Here is a 24,314-nt window from a genome sequence, read left to right on the forward strand (position 1 = left end):
GATAGTGGTGCACATTCCCTTGTGGCTTTTTTAAAAGCCTAGATCATGTTCAAATTTGGCTTTGCTCTGAGCCTTACTTGAGAAACTTAATGATTGATAAAGCTTATGCATGGAGAACTATGGAACTCTACTTTGCATACAAAACTTTACCATGCCAACATTGGCTTGAAGGAAGGGTCTTTATACCAAATCTATTTTATACTAATTCATTGCTTGATTTTATATGCTTTTGTGCTCTTTAATCTTTGTCATATTTCTTTTATTTGTGTAAGAAAATCGACCAACACATAGAAAGGTACTATTTTCAACATTCATGGATACTTGTATAGTTTGGCTTACATGATGCAAAGTATTTTAAGTTGGAGTTTCCTTTCTTAAACTTGTTTATATAGGCCTTCTTCCCTAGTGTTTCCTCTTAGAGGGGTAAGATTGTTTCTTTGCTTCTAAGCAAATAGGTGTTCCTAAGCATATCTATGTCTTTTTCTAAGCATAACTATGTCTTTTAAGAGCTCAATATTTTTGCTTTAATTGTTTAAATGATAATTTATTTTTTCTTCATTATGTCTTGCATTTACAAAGAATCAGGATCTCTTGATTTTTAAGAGCTCAATATTTAATTGTTTAAATGATAATTTATTTTTTCTTCATTATGTCTTGCATTTACAAAGAATCAGGATCTCTTGATTTTTTTCTATGAAATGATTTGTCTATTGTGAGGTATCCCACCGTGGCTCATTAGTCAAGACTAATATGACACCATTACTGTCATTTTATATGAGGCTTTTGACCAATTTATTTACGAGTTTAGTAATGTCTTGCTGCTAAGCTAATAACCCCTCCTACATACAACTTAGTGTGGATGTTGTTTCTCTTGTTAAGAGTGTTTCTTGCCCATAAAGATGTTGGATTGGCTCTATAGTACTCTATATGTTTGGGTAATTTTGTTCTTTTATTAAAGCCATCATTGCTTTACTTCATGAATTATTCATCTAGCTTAATGACTTGTTGAATGCAATACTTTACATATTAACAACTTGTTTAGTTATCACTTGTTTATCTTGTTGCTTTGGTGAATGCTATGCATATATATGATGATGAAACTAGATAAATCAAATCTCATGAATTTTTTAGAACTACCTTTATTGTTAGGAAGTGGTGTTAATATGGTTAGACCAATGGTTGGCAATGTTATCTAATCACACTCAAATGTGTGACCATGATAATAAGTGCGTGTGGTGTAGACATCTACAAACATAAGTACTAGCTCATGTTTGTTTTTGCATGGTGCTAGAAGTATTATGCCCCCTTTGTGGTTCAATGGTAGTAGTGAAGGTTCATTTCATATTAAGCTATTCTCGACTCTTTAAAGTTTGCTTCAAATTTTATGAAATTGAACTTTATTCTAGTTGTGCAAACTTGAACTCACTCCTTGTTGACTTTACTTGATTTTTCTAGATGTTGTGGGATGTAATGTCTATGCCACTTTTTATGAAAGCTTTCTTAAACCATGCTATTTGGGATATTTTCAGTAATAGTATAATCTATTTTGGCTTCTAGTTTCTTGTAGTCTATAGCTTGGCCTAGTTTAACACTGTGGGGGGATATTAACAACACAAACGAGAGCACACACACACACACATATACATACATACATACATATGTATGTATGTATGTATGTATGTATGTATGTATATGGATATGTGCATGCACGTGTGCACACACACACACACATCTGTCTATATGCACATACATACATACATACATATCATGTGTATATAAATATATAAATACATATTTATATATGCATATGGATACATGCATATATGGATACATGCATGTGTATATAAATATATATATACATATTTATATATATGCATATAGATACATGTATATATGTGTATAAATACACACACACATATACATACACACATGGATACATGCATATGTATCCATATGCATGTATACATATGGATACATGCATATGTATCCATATGTATCTATATGCATATGGATACATGCATGTGTATATAAATATATATATACATATTTATATATATGCATATAGATACATGTATATATGTGTATAAATACACACACACATATACATACACACACACACACACATGTGCGTATATAGATATACGTACATGTGTGTATAAATATGTATATATATATAAATTTTATATATATATATATATGTATGTATGTATGTATGTATATGTATATAAATATTTATATATATGTATGTGTGTACATATATATATACACACATACATACATACATACATGTTTATATACACACATACATGTATCTATATGCATATATGTATACATATTTATACACACACATACGTGTATCTATATGCGTGCATATAGATACACGTATGTGTGTGTATAAATATGTATACATATATGCATATAGATACACGTATGTGTGTGTATAAATATGCACGCATATAGATACAAGTATGTGTGTGTATAAATATGTATACATATACGCATATAGATACACACACATACGTGTATCTATATGCACGCATATAGATACACGTATGTGTGTGTATAAATATGTATACATATACGCATATAGATACACGTATGTGTGTGTATAAATATGTATACATATATGCATATAGATACATGTATGCATATATGTATCTATATGCATATATGTGCATATAGATACACATATATGTGTCTATATGCATATATGTGCATATAGATACATGTATGTGTGTGTATAAATATGTATACATATATGCATATAGATACATGTATGTGTGTTTAAATAAATATATATACAACAATGTTATACATCTATCACACAAATTATTATAGCATTCAATAATTTATTAGTAACACAAATAAATCACGATAAATAGGACGAATGATAACAATTTATCTTCTACATTTTTTTTTTTTTTTAAAGGGTGCGGCTATATCAGAAGACAGCCACTGCCGAAGGAGTAATACACAGGTTGTAGTGCAGTCTGGTCGCTTCTTTTGCATGGACTTTTTGCAACACCATATTGCTGCTATCAGTGGTGGTGGTGGTGGCGTTGGAGATGGTGGTGGTGGACGCGATTGCAGCAGACTTAGCAGAGCTGATTATCATTACTGCATCACAAGTATGCGCCGGTGCGCCAACACCATTGTTGTCCTGACCTGAGGTCTCATCATCCACCGCAATATCATCCTCAAATCCATTATTGTTTGTGATACTATTAATCTCTAAGGAGGCAGCCTCATTAGTGCTAATATCATTCCTACAGAGCCAATTACCCTCATTACAGAACGTACTGCTATTCTCATTTGCATTATCATCATTCTCGAAGCTTAGCGCTCCCTCACCTGCATCACGTAGCTCAACAAGAACAAGTTTGAAGCGGCCATCCTTCTTGGATGCTCTTAGGAAGCTCTTGGGGGCATGGCTATCTGCTTCTAAGTCGAGCAAAAACCTACCACTGGCCCTGCGAGGCCTAAGGCAGCCCACTGTTGAGAGGCCCATTGATTCATTGCTAGGAGGGGCAGCTATGGATGAAATAGGAGGTGGGAAACTGCCTCTAGCCTTAGGATAATGGCAAATTCTGTTGGGCACTTGTGCATCAGAATCATCAATTCTAGGTTTAATGCTATCCTGTCTTTCTGCAATTTCTTCTCTGCTTTGCCTATCAAATTCCACTACATAATTTGCATGGCTGTTTTGCTCATCCTCCTCATTTGAGCTTTCACAGCCTATCCCCTCAGTGCAATATTGAAGCTTTATAAGTCCCCTAAGCCTTAGAGATCTAAGAGAAGAGCTCGTCTGATGATTGATTTTCATCAATGGAGGATTTGTAGCTTGATGAGAAGCTGAAGTGCTTTGGAAACTCTCCCAAGAAAGAGCCATTATGGTATCTAGAGTGATGAAGAGGGTGGCAATAATATTGGGCACACTGGAAATATACTTACCTTATCTAAAAGAGAGCCTTAATTATAGTCTTAGCTACCTTCTTTTTATATGCAATTTTTGTAATCATAGGCGCATAAAACCAGGCACCTTGGAAGTAGAGGTGTAAAGAGAAGTACTACATTGAAAGTGAGATGAGAATGGTGTTGGGCATGCGTAGAAGAAGTGTTGGCCATCTCAAGCCTATGTAATTCCATAGGCCTTGAGAGGGGCTTTCCTCTTTTTGCATAATGTGAACACTACGTGTAGGCAACCTTAGATCTCTTGGGGATAATAAGGTCCTTTTCCTAAAAGTCATTAAAGGTAAAACTACATGCCTTGAGGATATATGAATCCAGTAGGGGATGGCCCATGGCCTTTAATTCTACTTTTTTCCATGATTCTTCTAGCTACAAAGTTTCTTGGAGAGCAATGAAAGAAAAAGTAATGAGAAATTGACTTGAGAACTACCCATGATGATGATGTGAAGATGATATTGTGCAGTGCTTTTACATGGTGGTGATGTTTGTGGAAGAAATTTCATTCACGTAGTAGAGCCTTTTCCTCTAGTTTTGCATGGAAGAAGTCTCTTCTTTTAAGATCCTTTATGATATGAGAATCTATTCATGAAGATATGGTGATATGGTCCTATTTATGCATATGATATGTTAAGAATATATTAAAGTAATCTTTGGGATCACACATGTCCCCACCAAAGTGCATCTGATTGATCCCATGTGCTTTATCATTTCACGATAATTTAATTTAGGAAAAAAAACATTCATCAAAGGCCTATAGATGAATGCATTTCTAAGTTTCCCCATATATAAATAATAAAGACTTACACCTAAATGCACGCATATATATATGTATGCCATGAAACTGTGTGTGTGTGTGTGTGTGTGTGTGTGTGTGTGTGTGTGTGTGTGTGTGTGTGTGTGTGTGTGTGTGTGAGAGAGAGAGAGAGAGAGAGAGAGTTGCCCAAATTATAATAGATGTTACCCCAGCATAGATAATGAGAGGACTATTCTTACAATCAAGAAAAGAAAAGAAAAGAAAACATAACTCCTCTTCGCTCTTTATGTCCATGCGCCACATAATTGTGACCTTTACAATGGTACCTCGTATAAGAGAGGACACGGGTTAATGATTTGATTAGACATTGGGGAGATGAAATAATCTCCAAATATTCTTGACCTCAATTTTTATTTGAGGATATTGAAGTTTGTATAGCGTTGAGGGCAAGTTACTTTGAGAAAATATAGTAGTTGTACATCCATAGATAATATAAAGCATAAAATTCACTAATAAATATGAAAGACTTAGATTGTGACAAAAAGTCACAGTTAATAAGTTTTAACACCTTGTCTTTGCTTTTTAAATATGCATGGCAACAAACTTTTAACATCTTGGAAAAAAAACACTCTATACACAAAGTTATTGGAAACAAATGCTCCATCCTCAATATTTTGTAAGATCTTGCTTGCTCATGTTAAGGCGGCAAGGCTCCCTTAGTGAGGAGAAGATATGTTTCAATGGTCTAAATGCTTAACATCTTGGTTTGCATAGTTATTAGAAATAAATTCTCCATCCTCAATATTTAATAAGATCTAGCTTGATCATGTTATGATAAGGCTTCCTTAATAATGAGGAGAATCTATGTTTCAATGGCCTAAATGCTTAACATCTTGGTTTGCATATTGAATTGAGATATTTTTCTGATATCTCACGTTTGTAAAAATGAGGAAGCTATGTGTAAATGGCTAAACTAGTTTGCATAGCAATTGAGATCTTTTCATGATTATCTTGGAATTGAGATCTACCTTGCTTATGTCTATAAGGCCCTGCTCCCTTAATGAGGAGAAGCTATGTTTTAATGGCCTAATGCTTAACATCTTGGTTTGCATAGAAATTGCAATATTTTTGTGATTATCAAATGGAAAAGTTTTACAAGGTTTGAATCAAGCCAAACATTCTAATGTACTAGGTCTATTTGTGAAAGTATTGGATAAAAGTCCATGGAGTAAGTTTACTTTTGGTAGCATCTAGTTTGTAAAGGGCACCTAGTTTGCATACATTTAGTGCGCATTAATACTTCGGATGGCATGCATGATTAGTGGACATAAGAGGCCCTATTTGCTACCAAAAGTAGGTTTATTTTTGGTAGCAGCTAGTTAAGTACATGTAAAGGGCACCTAGTTTGCATCCATTTAGTGCCCATTAATACTACAGATGGCATGCATGATTTATGGACATAAGGGAGCTTATTTTCAACTATTGTGAGACTACAAATAGGAAATTTTAGGGATTACATCAAGTTTGCCAAATAGCTTTTATAGGGCATATACAAAACTCTCTCTCTCCCCCTCCCTCCACCTCCTCATATCCATTACCTCCATTGTGCATTATAGCATGTGAAAAAACCCTTGGATTTAAGTTTTGTAGAATGTTTTGATATTCAACAAGGTATTAAGATTTTTGGAAGGTTTGTGAGAGGGATAAGTTTTTCATTCTTTTATGAAATTGTGACAATGTTTGCTTCTAACTTTACTATGTTGAGAAATGCAATCGATCCTCCCCTAGGTATGGCACATAGTCGATCTTGGTAGGGATATCCCACATTTAGAGTTCCTATCTCACCACAATCTCAGTTTCCTTACTTTGGGTTACAAAACAAGAAATTTTCCACTTTTTGGTCTCAAGTCTAGTATACACCCTATTTTTTAATTATTAATCCAACACACTTTCATGCTAATTGTACACTTTGATGCTACTCTCTCACACAACTCACTCGCACATGTAGCTTCCCATCCCAAGCTTCCTTTGACTCAATACAAGGACTTTAGGCAAAGAATCATCCCTTAACTCAAGGAGAGTCTCTATAATTTTCTAGATAGATTTTAATCCCACAACTATAGAGAGGTTTCCTTGCAAATTTGCTAAGAAATGGCTCATAGGTAGTAGGATGATAAGCTAGCTACTTCAGGGCAGTTTGGATAGGAGTGGGACATTTTTGAGCTTCCCAAACATGGTATCTCAAGCGAGTTAAAAAGTACCAATAACACATTGCCAAGCTTCCCGTAGTCACATAGCTTGCTCGAGATATGTGGTGGCCACGTAGGTCGGAGAAGAATTGCCAAGCTATATCATACATGGCATCACAACCAAGCAATCGAGTCAGCATCTCAACATATCTTAGGTGAGATAGGTGGAGTTGCTGACTAGATTGCCCGATCATGGTGCCATGCCAACTAAGTATGTATATTTATATCTCAAGACGAGATATGCAAATTGAGAAAATGTTTCTCAATGAGATATGGTAAATAAGAAAATGTTTCTCGAGCAAGATATGGAAATTTATTTAATATACTAGATACCAAAAATAAAATTAGATCAATATATGCGTGAAATTGAATTACCATATCTCGAGTGAGATGTGGTAATGAAGAAAATATTTCACGGATGAGAAATAAAAATTTATTTAATAAATTGAATTAATATTTCTTGGTAATAAACGAGCATGAAAATGAATTAATTAATCTTGGGCAAGATACTTATTTTATTGAGTTTATCTTGGGTGATATACTTATATTAATGAGTTTATCTTGGGCGATATACTTATATTAATGAGTTTATCATAGGTAAATTATTAATAAAAGAACATCAGTGTCAGTGGCCACTTATCTCGTCCAAGATATCAGTGCCCTAAAATTCCCAAACATTCCACATCTTTCGTTATCTATGTATCTCACCCGAGTCTTTAGTTATCCTGTCCTTCGATTCTTGATGGCTAAATCTTTAGCAAAAGAATGTTTCTCAATGATAATCTCTTATTTCAAAACTAAACTCTAGGCTTGACGAGCTAGAGATTAAGAATTGATATTTTCATGATTTTGTGTTAGTGAAAATAATGGTTATTTCTTTTTATATTGTGTATGAGTAGATAAAAATTATTTTAACTCATTCTAATGAGAAAAGGATTATCCTAACAAATTGGGAAAAGAGGAATGTTTAATTTAGCTTAATTAAGGAGAATAATCATAATTATGGTTAAAATTATGATATGTATACATAGTTTAATTTTAAGCTTAAAAGAAGAGCTTCTATCATATTTTCATTACAAGTTTTTATTCAATTAGAAAATTGAGAATTGTCAGTAATAGTAGCGAAGCTATGGCAATTTTTTCAGAAAAAAAATACATATCTTATTTTTATGCATAATGCTAAAAGATAATTTCTACCATATTCTAGGTTTAGAAATTTTAAGTAAAAAGAATGATTTTTATCATATTCATGAAAGAATACTTTTTAGTATTTATGCATAATTATTTAATTAAGAAAAAGATAATTTTTTTATAAATTTATTTTTTTACATAAGAATTTTGATGTAAAAAGAAGAATTCCCATGATATTCAAGACCCAAACAATTAAATGTTAAAAGATGAATTTTTGGCATAGTTCAAAATATGAGTATTTATCAAAAGTGGAATTCTGAGTATTATCATTTTTATTGAGAAATATGGGTAGAATTGATTTTGGTAAATCCCATGAATCTTTTATTCAAAAAGAAGAATATTGAATATATCTTATTTGAGAAATTGAGAAAGAATGTAAAAACATCCATCGAGAAAACTTGGATAATTCTTTATCAAAAAAGGGAATCTGGAATCCCTGAGAGGATCAAGGATCCAATAAGTAAACAAAAACTTAGATTTAGTCCTCATTAATGAAGCTTAAGGAATGAAAACACAATACGCAAATGCTCTTTGTGAGTTTTTACTATAAAATTTTGATAAGGTTCATTTTTCCTTTTTAAACCTTCAACAACACTCTGATACTTCAATTTAATGGGATCGAGAAAAAGTTACCTTTAACTAAGCCAAGCAATTGGCAGAAACTTAAAAAAGTTCTATCAATATCAAAAGTAGAGTAACCATTACTGAATGAATGTGATGAGATGTAGATGGATGTAAATGGATGTGAATGTGAATGTGATGATATGTGAATGGATGTGAATGGATGTGATGAGATGTGAATGGATGTAAATGGATGTGAATGTGATGTGATGATATGTGAATGTGATGTGATGATATGTGAATGGATGTAATGAGATGTGGATGGATGTAAATGGATGTGAATGTGATGTGATGATATGTGAATGGATGTAATGAGATGTGGATGGATGTGAATGGATGTGAATGTGATGTGATGATATGTGAATGGATGTGATGAGATATGGATGGATGTGATGAGATGCGGATGGATATAAATGGATGTGAATGTGATGTGATGATATGTGAATGGATGTGATGAGATATGGATGGATGTAAATGGATGTGAATGTGATGTGATGTGATGTGAATGGATGTGATGAGATATGAGTGAATGTAAATGGATGTGAATGTGATGTGAATGTGATGTGAATGAATGTGCTAAGATATGGATGGATGTAAATGGATGTGAATGTGATGTGATGATATATGGATGGATGTAAATGGATGTGAATGTGATGTGATGATATGTGAATGGATGTTATGAGATATGAGTGGATGTAATGAGATGTGGATGGATGTGGATGGATGTGATGTGATGTGGATCTAAATGGATGTGAATGGATGTGATGAGATGTGAATGGATGCGATGGATGTGATGAGATGTGAATGGATGCGATGAGATATGGATGGATGTGAATGGATGTGGATGGATGTGAATGGATGTGATGTGAGGCGAATGAATGTGATGAGACGTAATGTGGATGTAAATGGATGTGATGGGATGTAAATGGATGTGATGAGATGTGATGTGTGGATGGATGTGATGAGATGTGATCTGGATAGAAGTAAATGGATGTGATGAAATGTGATGTGGATAGATATGTGGATAGATGTGGTGAGATGTAATATGATGGGAATGGATGAGAATGGTTGAAGGACGATGGGAATAGATATGAATGGATGTGGATTAAGCAATGTGAATTGATGTAGAAGAATGTAGAATAATGAGAAATGATGTGGAACAATGTGGAAAGATGAGAGTTTGTTAGAAACTGTATTTATGAAACCTGTTTTTAAAAAAGACTGTTTTATGTCAAGAATGCTGGGAAGCATTTTGACTATCTTGTCGATTATGGTCATGAGACGACATAAGTGAAAGTTGCAACAGATGACGGAGAGTCAATGGAGGACGTCTTGCGTGGCAAGGTCTGTCGAGGTCTTCACGAGCCTCGATTCGATTAAAAATGGGGAGCTTCCGATACGGTGGATGAGGGACCAAGGAAGTGGCCTATGAGTGAAGCGCTAGGTGACCTGCAAAGGAGCCTAGAGGATGCTGACCATACGGTGCTCAGGCTCTGGGTCACCAAAGATATCCACATGTTCATCGAGGAAGAAAATGGAACATTGAGTTGGAGTTGTTTTCTGAACATGGGCATGGAGCTGGTTGATTGGCCTTGCTGGTCTTAATAACGGATGAGTCCATGGCTCTTTTATATGGATCTTGATGGTTAATCTTCCTGATCTTAAATGGAGAGTCCATTTGGATTTTTCTTATGTGATTATATTTCTGGGTACTATGAGCTAGGAACTATCAAAAAGGCCCCTGAGAGTGAGCAGGTGGTGAGCAATCTGGTTGCCAATGATGCCATGGGTATACCGATGAAGGGATGATTGAAAGCTAGAATTCAAGCAAGATATTTTAGAGGATTATGATCAGTGATACTATGGTTTCATTAAAAGATTGTTTTAAAGACAGCTGAATCTGTGAAAAAGGCAATTTCATATTGGGTGTGTAAGTGGTGTGACTATCTTGAATTTTGCTTCAAGCACCGACTAGGGGACCTGGGAACTCTTTTCCCTGGTACCCAGGGCAAAACATAACCAAATTTCTAAATGAATCCTATCAATACAATGGTTGGGCGGTTGGCTAGGGCGGTTGATTGGATGGGGTTAGGCTTGACTGATGTATCCCTAAAATAAGACTCAATTCTGTTAAGTTACGATAGTTGAAGTAAATCACGGATAATCCTTGTTCTATGGAAAAGAATCAACGGATGTGCCTCTTGATGAGGAAAAAAGTGTTGGTCTCTATGATCCAGGTGTCCTTGTTCTATGGAAAAGAATCAACGGATGTGCCTCTTGATGAGGAAAAAAGTGTTGGTCTCTATGATCCAGGTGCAAGTGCTTCCCTTGACCCGGCCATGTGACCTTCGGTGTAAGTGGTGTGACTATCTTGAATTTTGCTTCAAGCACCGACTAGGGGACCTGGGAACTCTTTTCCCTGGTACCCAGGGCAAAACATAACCAAATTTCTAAATGAATCCTATCAATACAATGGTTGGGCGGTTGGCTAGGGCGGTTGGCTAACGCATGGGATTGGATGGGGTTAGGCTTGACTGATGTATCCCTAAAATAAGACTCAATTCTGTTAAGTTACGATAGTTGAAGTAAATCACGGATAATCCTTGTTCTATGGAAAAGAATCAACGGATGTGCCTCTTGATGAGGAAAAAAGTGTTGGTCTCTATGATCCAGGTGTCCTTGTTCTATGGAAAAGAATCAACGGATGTGCCTCTTGATGAGGAAAAAAGTGTTGGTCTCTATGATCCAGGTGCAAGTGCTTCCCTTGACCCGGCCATGTGACCTTCGGGTTCAGTCGGAATGTCAATGGGTAAATTAAGGCTCTTGACTATGTTAGAATAAATTTTTCGAAGAAATCGCATGTCTGTTGGGCGAGGGAAGTTTTTCTAGGTTTGATTTTGGCAGAACCGAGGGATTAGTCTCTTGTCCGGATATTCGTGGGCGAGGCCCTGAGTGGGAGACTCTGCTCTGTGTAAGAAGTGCTATTTCCACTGCTAGCACCCCCGAATTCGATGCGCAATGGGAGCAGGGATCTTTGAGCTGGTATCAGTAATCATCCCCTCTCAAAAATGGAAGAAAGATCTTGTTTTACCCTGTTTTGGCCTAGAGAGAGAGAATATCTAGAGAGAGATAATTCAAAATTGAGATATCTTTGGATGCAAAAATTCTCCTAATGTCTAAAATGGATTCCCCTGAAACAGAAGTTCAAATTGAACTTTTCAATGTGCATTAGGAATTAATTGAAAATGTGTATAAGGGACCTTAGCCTAAGGGTCTACATTTTCAGAAATTTTCGGATTATGGTCCAATTAAGGTTCCAATGGGCCAATTGGAACCTTAGCCTAAGGGTCTACATTTTCAGAAATTTTCGGATTATGGTCCAATTAAGGTTCCAATGGGCCAATTGGATTAATCCAAGTGTTGGGATGAGATAAATGCAAAGAATAAAAGAAAATATCCAAAAATGAGTAAATGCTCATATAAGATGAAGAGTTAACTGAGTACAAGGTTTATTAGTTAAAAACTAAGGTATATTACTAAAAAAATGAGATATTTTGGAGAAATGATGCATTTTTGACACCTTGGTAGTAAGAAGAGGGAGACTCTTGAGGTAGGTGTATTTTTCTACATAAGTGCTTGGGTTTTTTAATTCAAAAAAATGTGATATTTTTATCTCTCCTCTCTCCTGGAGCAAACTAGATCAAAAAGGTAGCCAAACTGATCCAAATCTTGTCCAAATTGGGTCAAACTAAAGCTAAAAAGCTCTAGAACCCAGTTGGACTTGGTTAGTGACCTCCCTCATCTCTATAAATAGACCCTAATTTCTTTGTATTTTTATCTTTGAGCTATACCATGTGTCATGAACCTATAGCATACATGTAAATGGGCCCATGGGTAAAACACTATAAATAGGGCCTTGGACTCATGGATAGGACCTTTTGTCATTTTACTAATCTTGGACATTCCATTGTACCTTTGGCTCCTACCATGGAGACGGCCATCTATGGTCAAGACTCATGGCTAGCTTTCAAGCCATCCTCTTATTGGTGAGAGGTTAACACACTTAGGCCATTGTGTATCTTTCTCTATGCTACATACACATATGGATTCTCTCTCTTGCTCATCTTTGGCTATGATGCTTGGAAATGTTAATTTCATGTGTAATGGATGCTAGAATTCATCTTTCATATGTTTAATTTCATCTTTAACTCTAGATCCATTCCATTTTGGTATCAGAGCCTTGATTTTGATCCACTTTCAAGGTTCTTGGTGCATGAGATTGGTATTTCTTGATTTTCTAGGAAATTTTCTTGAATTTCTTGGTCCTTTCTTGGTTAATGCTCCCTAATTATACTCTAAATCTATTTATCTTGAGGGATTAGGAGAGATTTGGGTGCTAGAGGCCCTATTTTGATCAACTTTCAAGGTTCTTGGTGCATGAGATTGGTATTTCTTGATTTTCTTGATTTTCTAGGAAATTTTCTTGAATTTCTTGGTCCTTTCTTGGTTAATGCTCCACTTTCAAGGTTCTTGGTGCATGAGATTGGTATTTCTTGATTTTCTTGATTTTCTAGGAAATTTTCTTGAATTTCTTGGTCCTTTCTTGGTTAATGCTCCCTCTATTCAACATTTTCCATGAATCAAAGCTTCCATTGTAATCAAGGGCAAGTTTGGGGATTCCATGTGTGGAAAGCCCTAAATTACAGAAATTAGGGTTTCCTACATGCTTAATTAGCTCATTGTTGGTATTGTCTACATGTCAAAAATGGGAATACATAGCAAACTAATTGCTCTCATTTTCCATTGAGCCACATGTGGGATGCCTTTTTGAAGAGTTTGATGATGAAGGAAAGCATTCATGCCTTATGATGATGAATTTTTGGCTTATCATAATCCATTGGGATTCCATTGATCATTAGAGAAGGGAATCTTCATCAAATGAATGGTATTGTGCATAAACATGAATGCAATGGATGTGATTCTATGCATTTGAAGAGTTATGGAACCCATGAATGAGCTATTGGCATCAATTATGCATTGATATGACGCATATTCTCATATCTTTGAGCATTGCTAAGGGTATTGGATGCCATTGAGCCAATAGCCATCTCAATGCTATGAGGAGTCACATGGAGTGTGGGCATACTTATGAGATTATGGATTGAGCTATTGATCTTGCTTACCCTCACATGCTATTGTTGTGGTGATTGGAATTGAGTGGTTTTGTTGGATGGAGGGAAGATTCTTGGGATTTGATTGAAAAGCATGAGTCCATGCTCTTTGGTTGTAATGAATGAGTTGTAAAAGGGCATGAGTCATGCCATGTAGTTATAAGTAATCTTCCTTGCTTTTACATTCAAGCAAAGCACACTACCACATCACAATTGTTTTCACAACTTTCCATTCCTAACATCTAGTATGTTGTGAGGTACCTTGGGCATTGGAGAAGAGGCCCGAGGGGAGCATGGCTTGAAATCCACCGTGCTGTGAGTGCCTTGGGAAAGCGGTACGGTGGAGGATTAGATACTTGGAGGCAAAGACATGGCCCCAACTTGTGCTTAGAATCGGACTAGGTACGAGGGTGGGAAGAGCTTGGCTAGGAGATTAGCAAGCTTCGATGCGCTTCATCGAAGACATTGGTACATGTATTGCAGTGATCCACTTGGGTTATGCATGGATTTTATGCCTATTGGATGAGGCAAACATTGGGGCAATGTGTTATGCAGTTTATGCAAGATGCCAATGAGTATTGATGCTAAAATTTCATGCTTAGGAGATTGAGATTTGGTTCCTAATACAAAGGAGATCATGCTAAAATTTTCCCAAAATCCTATGCATGGTTGGAGTTATGGGCATTGGTGAGCATATTCTATGAGCTTTTGGATGCCAATGGAGTATTGGATGCTTGAACAAGTGAATTGGGGCAAGCGAGGGAAGTCATTGGTCACTAAGAACGACACTTGGACAAGATTCTGTAGAATTGTCAAAAACCTAATTCAGTTAAAATCCTTTAGGACTGAATTAAAGGTGATTACACAAGCCCTTAGTACTTCCTTAGATCTACCCAACAAGCCCTTAACCTTTGAAATCCTAGGGTGGAAATTAGGGTTTTACACCAGGACTAATAAACTCTAATTCAGTCCTCACAGGGAGTTTATGGTCTCATAGATCTAATCATATAGGCTTGTAGAACTCATCAAGGGCTTCGATTTGAGCAAGAAATCTTTGAATTCCGATTTCTCTAGCTCAAGATATAGCCAAAATACGATTTCAGCCTATAACCCTGAGAACCCTAAAATAGAGATATATAACCCATCTCATTTATCCATACCAAGTGCATAGCCATCTAGTACCCTTTAGCTCAGTTCCATAGAGCCAAAAATCATCAAAGTTGGATACCATTTGCTTCTCCAAAGTGTCAAGGGAAAATTGCAGCTTGGAACCATGGATTCGGATTGCAGTATTGAAGATGCCTATTCATGTGATGATGGGGAATATGATAGCGATGCTTCGTGTAGTGTGTTGAAGACTGCATAAGTGATCAAGATCCATCACGTGATAACGATGCTTCGTGTAGTGTGTTGAAGACTACATAAGTGATCAAGATCCATCACGTGATAACGATGCTTTGTGTAGTGTTGAAGACTACATAAGTGATCAAGATCCATCACATGAAGAAGGTCATGTATTATTGGAATTGGATCCGGATGAAGCAGCTTTTCCAAGGGATTACTATGATGATGTGGGCAACTATGGTTGTAGCTTTGATGGTTATGTTTCATCCAATGGCAGATATGGTTATGTTTCACCTAATGATAGATATTATGATGGCTATGTCTCATCCCAATGGTGGTTATCCTCCTTTACCAAATGAGGGATATGCTTCATCCAATGATAATCAAGATACATGCAATGATAGGCAAAGTGACACCTATGGTGATTTTTTTTATGAAGAGTATGTTCAACAAGAGACATGTGAAGAAGAGTATGTTCAACAAGAGACATGTGAAGAAGAGTATGTTCAACAAAAATTGTGATGGTGATGCTTATGATGATTCTTTTATGGGTGAAGAGCATGCTTTTCAAGATGCATTTGGCCATGTATGGTATGAAGACAAATATGGAAATGTTGTTACTCAAATGAGCAATATAGGAAGAGGAATTCTTGTCAAGGTGAAGGCATGTATTATGGGAAACATGTACATCCTTATGCTTATGAGTATGCACATTATGATGTCTATGAGGAGTCTTCACAAAGTGGTTATGCTTTTGAAGAGGAAACCAATGGCCAAGAAGATGAAGAAGAAGAGGATGCTCTTGAAGAGGAGACCAATGGCCAAGAAGAGGAAGAATATGCTTTTGAAGAAGAGCCTTCTGTCTATCGTTTGGACATCTACTTCTTCAATTCCTTCATACCCTTTACCCTCAACCTTGCACTCTTCAACTTCATCAACTTTTTCATTCCCTCATGCTTCTACAACCAATCTTGTTTGGACACAAGGCAATTGTAATGCAAGGGCAAGCATGCTCAAGGAGTGGCGAAAGATGCATGAAGATATGCAAGGGCTTCGTCAAAAGTTCCAAGGAACATTTGAGGGTATAAGAAGATTAGCATTAAGGGATGTTTCTTATTTTGATAGTTCTTCTTCATTTGGGAAGGATGGGAAATCTTCTTGTTTACAATGCCAAATGGAAATGATAGAACTTCCATGTATGAAAGTGCAACTTAACTTGGGAGAAGAAGGGGATGGAATACCTTCCTTGGTGTACACTCTTGTACATGAATTGAATTGCAAAATGGAAAAGAGAGGGTTTCCAATCACTCCCGCATTTGGGCTTTGCCATGGAGATGGACATTGAAGATCTTTTGAAGGTTGCTATTAATGACCAAGTCAAAGAAGAGTGTGCTGTAATTTGTGGACAGATTGGTACATGTGGTTTCATCACTAATTATCTTGGCAATTTTGATATGATATCATGGTTGGATAGTTCCCATGTACCAAGATAAGTTCCATGCATCATGGAAACACCCTTTTGTGATGTTATGTGGACCGATATGGCTAACTGCATGCTTATTATGCAAGCTGAAAATTTACAGCTCTTGTGTGTTTGGAAGATAATGGAGTTCTTTCCTCCTCTATGAGCAAGTTTGACACTTGGCCACATGGATTAATGAATTGGGATGCTTGTGGACAGCTTGTATGCAAGAATGGAAACTCTTTTCCACTTTATGGATAGTGTTTTCTTGCATATTTTGAGAATAAGAATGCACCTATGTCATGCGGTGTTGATTCATGCGTGGATCTTAAGCATGAAGAGATGATAATGGTTCCTATGATTTTAGAAGAGACATATACTCCTAAGTTGGAAGAGGCAAGTGATTTTGACATGGATTATTTTGATGCCTACACCACTTGGAAAGATGATGGATTGGAAATCAATTGCATAAAGGAAGCTATGTCATATGAAAGCTTCTCTTTTGTTAATGTTATGGACTTATGCTCATATTGGTTAGGCATGGGCATAAACTTCTACATAGAGCAATGGGAAGTAGCATCTATGTACTCTCATTCATCGTCGCATGATCATGAAGCTTTCTATTTTGGAGATTTGGATTTGGAGCCACATGGGGATTTCCAAAGATCATTACTCATGAAGGATGCATTTTTCGTGGATATTTGAGATGCTCATGTGGAAGTATTTTGTTTTGATGGGCCGGATTTTGATCATACATGTCCTTTGATGGATTATCCACTTGGTGATATGCTTTTTGGGGAGATAATTCCCTACTATGCTTTTGTGGATCATCATGTTGACATGCCTTATGATCTGGAAGCACTCCTATGGGTAGATGATGCAGTTTTAAAGCTCACATGGACACTCATGGATTGTACGGTTATGCGTGGGCATGATGTTTTGCATTCGGGGGACCATGATCTTATTCTTCCATGTGATGTTGGTATGGTTATCCACATGAGACATACTTGGTATCCATGTGGCATTTATGAGATTTTACCATCTCATTCTATATGGTCTGAGTACTCTATTGGTTTTCATGATAATGGACATATGGATCACATTACCATTTGATCCGGGAGGCTACATCATTCTTGGATCACTCTTGCCATGGCGGTGCCTTACTCGGGAGATGCTTATGCCTTGGCTAGCATGTTTGGCCATTTGTCCTTGGATGCAAATCATTATAAATGGCCTCTTCATTACCTACCTCTCCTATGATCGTATTGTTGTATTTAGGTTTCGAGGATGAAACCTTTGTGGGAAGGGATGGTTTGTCATGAACCTATAGCATACATGTAAATGGGCCCATGGGTAAAACACTATAAATAGGGCCTTGGGCAACTCATGGATAGGGCCTTTTGTCATTTTACTAATCTTGGACATTCCATTGTACCTTTGGCTCCTACTATGGAGATGGCCATCTATGGTTAAGGCTCATGGATAGCTTTCAAGCCATCCTCTTGGTGAGAGGTTAACACACTTAGGCCATTGTGTATCTTTCTCTATGCTAGCTAGAAGACTCTGAGAATTGGATGCATATCCTTGCCACCCTGGACATCCTTCTTAGACGCATTGGCACAAGGTCTACCATGGCACAAACAGGCAAGCGATCACATCTCTATACATGCTTAGCACTACATACCTGCCTTATGTCGCCACCCAGGATCTTGAACCGGCCATTAAAGTGGAAAAATCAAGGGAAACATGCTCCCACATGACTCACAAGCCTGATGGAGTCCTTGGGCTAGAATGATATGTCTTCCCAGCAAACAATCCAGACACTCCCACTGACTAAAGTATGTTGGGGCAGTTGAAGCACATGACCACTTCAACCAAATATGGCAAAAGGAGTTCCTTAATAGCTCCCTTCTGGTCCATATGACCACCCCAAAGCCAATGGAGCCCGTTTTGATCCCAAACCTGAACCGAAAAATCTTTGTCGTTCTACGCGTAGAGCACACAATAAGAAGTTAGTGTTGGTAGAAAAAGAAGCCAAACGGCTAGTAGAAGAAGAAAACGCTAGAGTAGAAGAGACCAAACAAGTGCCCAAACACTTTCATATGGTCGATAGATTTGTGCAATATGACTTGGTCCAAAGGTCCCACAATGGACAACCAAGGACCTCATATGATGGCCCAGCCAAGGTAAAAGAAATTAACCTGACAAGCCCAGGTGAAGACCCGAGGCCAGTATACATTAGAGAAGACCTCTCTATAGAGAAAGAGACCGAGTTCATTGCTTTGCTTACAGAATTCAAATATTGCTTTGCCTAGAAGTACACAAATATGAAAGGTGTACCTCCCGAAGTAGTCAAACACACCATCCTGATGGTTGATGGAGCAAGGCCGGTAAAACAAAGGGCTTATCTGAACCCAAAATATTCCAAGATGGTCCGAGAAGAGATTGACAGACTCATTAAAGCCAAATTCATCTATAAAATAGATCATACGGAATGGGTATCACCCATTGTGATAGTGCCCAAAAAGAATGGGAAGGTAAGAGTGTGTGTAGACCTCAAAAAGGTCAATGCTGCCACCATAAGGCATCATTATTCCTTACCCTTCACGAAACATGCACTAGAATGAGTAGCAGGAAAGGAATCCTACAGCTTCCTTGATGGATTCTTCGGTTACAACCAGGTGTTGATCGACCCCAAGGATTAGCACAAAACAACCTTTGCCACCAAATGGGGTACTTATGCATACCGTGTCATGTCCTTCGAGCTAACCAAAGCCCCCAGCACCTTCCAAACTTCTAATGTGCATGGCCTATAAGGAATATCTTAGGAATTCCTTGAGGTCTTTATGTATGACCTTTGTGTCAACTCCTCATAGAAGGCTCACCAGGTGGCTGCGTATATTGTTGGTGTTTGACTTCACTGTTGCATTGAGGAAAGGCTCACAGCATGTTTTGGCAAACTTGGTAGTAGAGGAAGGATCACCAAGTGGCTCTCCTATACCTGGTAAACAAGCCGTGTAGTACAACAGGAAGGATCACCAAGTGGCTACTTATATTGTTGGAGTTTGACTTCACTCTTACAGTGAGGAAAGGCTCACATCATGTTTTGGCGAACCACATGTCAAGGATCCCTGACAACAAGCCACCCATGGGAGTAGAAAATGATTTGCCAAGATGCCACCCTATTCCAACTATGCTTACTTCCTGAATGGGGCGAGGAGGTAGCACACTTTTTAGCCAATGGCTTACCAGTGGACCCCCTCCTAAACAAGGACCATGCCTGTCACCTAAATAAATAGGCAGCCCCCTACCAACTCATTGTAGGACAACTCTATAGGCAGGGGAAAGACAAGATTCTTAAATGCTGTCCATGAAGATGAATATGTCTTCCTTCTAGAACAAGCTCACTCTACATGTGCTGGTGGGAACTTTGCAGTAGATATCACTGCACGAAGCAAAGTCTTCACACTCGGGTTATGGTGGCCCACCTTAATGGCGGATGCAGCAAAATATGTCAAGCGTGCAATGAATGCCAATGTGTGACAATTTCCCACTTTAAGGACTGCATTCCCTTGAATCCTGTAGTGTCCTTGCAACCATTTGAAAAGTGGGGCAGTGATTTCATTGGACCAATCAGTCCAGTAGCCAGATACGCTCAAGCCATATATATAATCGCTGCCACACAGACTATTGCACTAAGTGGGTTGAAGCTCGGGCTACCCGTAAAGCTGATGCATGATTGACTACAAAATTCCTTTATAAATCAGTCATCATCACACACTTCGGTTGCCCCCTACAGCTTGTGAGCAAAAATGGAACGTATTTCATTAATGAGGTAATCCAATTTCTCTTACAAGAGTTCCTTGTTACTCATAGAAAGTCCTCCCCCTATTACCCCCAAGAAAATGGCCAAGAAAAAAGCACGACCAAAGTTATGTGTGACATTCTAACTAAAACTGTGGAGGCCAGCCACAATGATTGGGAACAAAAGTTATCAGCGGCAACACTCTAGGCCTATAGAACTTCCTATAAGGCAGCTACCAATGCCACCCCCTTTAGTTTGAATTATGGTACTGAAGCGGTTATGCCAATGGAGTTCTTGGTCCCCAGCCTACACATCATTGTACAAGAGAAGCTCACAGGGAACGTCTTAGGCTATCACCTTTTCAAGCTTGAAAAGCTCGATGAAACACACCTTCTAGCTATATATAGCATGATTGTTGAGAAGCTCAGGCATAAACAATGGTTCACGACCAGCTAAAAGACAAACAAATCAACAAGGGTGACATGGTCCTCCTATTCAGCACGAAGACGCACAAAAAGAAACTCAAGCTCATAGGCTTAGGACCCTTCCTAGGCACTAAGAAAACCCCACGAGGCATTGTGTGCATAGAGCCACTTGATGATGTCGAAATGGCTGGCTATTTCAATAATAGAAAATTAAAATGCTATATTGCCCACTCATCGAAGCCACCCTAAGGGCTATTCATGATTAGAAACAACAAAAAAAGGACCATGAAGACACGAAACAAGCCACCCACAACAAGGGAATTAAGCGAGGCAAGCAAAGCTTCGGCAAAACAAATCATGGTCAACATGGCCCAAATGGTCGACCTCAAAGAGGAAGAATGAGAGGTGAAGCCTACTCGATTGTGGTTAGGAATGACCATCCTGATAAGCTTTGCTCTAATATTATCTCTCATTGATACAGGGGCTAATTACAATTTGATGTCTCACAAAACATGGCATTCCCTCGGGGAATCTTCATTGAAAGATACCCCTACCACAGTCACACAGTGGCATCTCAGGAAGTTCACTACTTAGGCCCAGTCACACTTTTGTTCCACATTGGAAATACTCCCTTGGAAGGGAAGTTCCATGTGATGCCTACGGGAACAATGCATGAGGAAATACTCCTTGGAAGGGGTTGAATGGGACACAACAGGTGCAACATCGATTGGGATGCAAGGATGGCTACCTTACACAACTGGCCTCCGGCCAAGTTATTGTCCTCACGATAGATGAAGAGCCCATACTTGTTGCTTCCCCATGCCAAGAATTCACCCCTCCACTCCATCATCATTCCATCCTCAAATTCCCACAAATCCATCCCACTTAAAAAGAGGTCGCTCACCCTTCCAAACACACCATTGCCTCTCGCACCCTCCCCACCACCACACTCAGCAGCCCACTCCCAAATCTCAAAAGCCACACAAGTTGTTGACCCACCACAAAAAACTAACCACACTAATACTTCTAACCACACTAACACACGCAAACAGGGCATGCCTTCTCACCATTGGCTGCCAAAGAAGCTCCTCACCGTGCAAGGATATTATGAGGGCACATCTACCTTGTGGATCTCCTGACGATCCAACTCTCACCCTCATATACCAGCACCCCGAGCTCCTTGTCCCCCTCGTAGGCAACCAATTTGCCAACCACAATCCCATAGGGTATAGGATATGCACCGGCCTAAACGCTCTCCACAACCCATCTATCCTCAATCACACACTCTGCCCGAGCCCAAAACCAACCTCCAGGTGGATCCCAAAAATCCCAACATCTCTATGAGGGCAATTGCAAAATTTGGACCCCAAATCACCACGACACCCACTCCCACCTTGTGTCACTCTGCAATCACCCACCTTTCAATGGAAACCCAAGGTGGCCTCCACCAAAATGACTGCCTAGGAAAAAGGGAATAAAATCTTCACAATGACACTCTGACCCCCATTATGCAGAGTCGACATCCTTACCAATGATATACCCTCGACGTCGGCCACTACTCCACTTGTTATTCTTAGGCTACCTTGGAGTACTCCAAAGCCACCATCAATCTCACCAGTTTCAATTACTCCCTTGTCATCAGCCTCTACATCCCCCCAGGAATCGGATGTCCTAACCTCGCCACCATCACTTAATTGGAACTGACTCCTCACCTTGGAAAATTGGGCACGCAGCCAGTACAAAACCCACAGTGGGGTGCTGGTAGCATAGCGCAAGGGTACAAAACCTGACTCAGGGAGCCCCCATTAAAAAAAGGGGGAAAAAAAAGAAGCAAAGTGCCATGGCCGTAACAAATTTTCCACGGTTGTACCATTTACATCCCCTTCAGGTGGCTGGACCATTCAAAACTTCAAATTTTCCACAGCCATTCTAAATATGCCACGGCCACACCAACATTCACTTAAACTACCATGGCCATTCCAACTTCTGCTTCCGTTGCCCACCGCCCTACCAACCCACAAATGAAGTGCCTCACGGCCGTACCATTCCCCTTCTGTGTTACCCTGGCTGTACCAAACATAAACCCAATCTGCCACACCCGTTCCATCCTCAGCACCAAATGGTATGCCCGTTCCAATAGATACCATGCCCGTTTGCTGGGAATGCCACACCCGTACCATTCAAGTTGACATTCAAGTTGACACTGTCGTGTCCTTCTAGAAAACTATATATATGGGACCCACCCCCTCATTTCCTCACTTTCAGTTTTCAGTGTAGCCAAAATCTTGCCAATTTTTCTCTCAAGCCTTCCTATGTTCCCATCCTCTATCACCCATGGCCGACACCTGGGACTCCTCCATGGAGGTCCTCCACCACCCTACCCTCAGGAAGAAGGGCCCGATGGGGGGGTTCTTCGAGGAATATGCCCGCCACCCCACACATCTAGGGGAGCCGCTCATGAAGCAAGTCAGCGGTCATACCGTGCACTCTTTAATGAAGAACAACCCATAAATTCAAGCACAAGGTCCTTTTTTTTATAGGGCCATGTTACAGGGCAGTTGTAGCTAACCCTGCAGTCGTCACATGCCTGGAGCAGGAGGCTTGCCGACTATGGAGCCATAGGGGCCAGACTTATATAACTTGTTATATTTTATAGAAAATTATGATGCTAACCTGGACACAGGTAAAGTTCTTGACAATGAGATAGAGAGTGCACCTAAGCGTGGATTTGATCAAAGATGCCCTCCAGCTCCCTCGCCTTGACCAGCCTTATGTGCGCAACAAACAAAGACGCAGTCAAATGGGCCAACATCACACAAGAGGATCTAGTCATGCCAGCAAGAGCCTTGAAATTTCTTTGGACAACTAGATGGACAGACAGATTCACCCGCCACCATGTCTACTTTGGCCAGGGTACACCAAGAGAAACCCATGAATTGGGCCAAATATCTGCACAAGGAGCTCCATGCAGTTTTCTCCAATCCTCAAGGGAAGCTCGCAGTAGCCACACTCCTATAACGAAAGTCCTCTACCATGTTGCCAAGTGGGAGGAGCTTCCCATGGCCATCCAGCTTAGTGGGCCCAATGCCATCCCAATTTCCATGCCTCCTCCAGCATCCTCTCCCCAACCACCACCATCCAAGTGCCATCAACCAGAACCCAAGGGCAAGGAGCCAATTCCCCCACCACTGAGTCAAGTCCCTACACAAAAGGAGCAAGAAGCTGAAGAGGCAAGACGCAAGCCTTTTTTAATCAAAATCTTTTTGAAACCCTGCCCCCAAACAGCTCAGCTGATTTCCCTCCTCACTACTCATTTCAACATG

Source organism: Cibotium barometz, chromosome 40 (assembly GCF_041138505.1).
Source record: "Cibotium barometz isolate CiBa-2024 chromosome 40, ASM4113850v1, whole genome shotgun sequence".
NCBI lineage: Eukaryota > Viridiplantae > Streptophyta > Polypodiopsida > Cyatheales > Cibotiaceae > Cibotium > Cibotium barometz.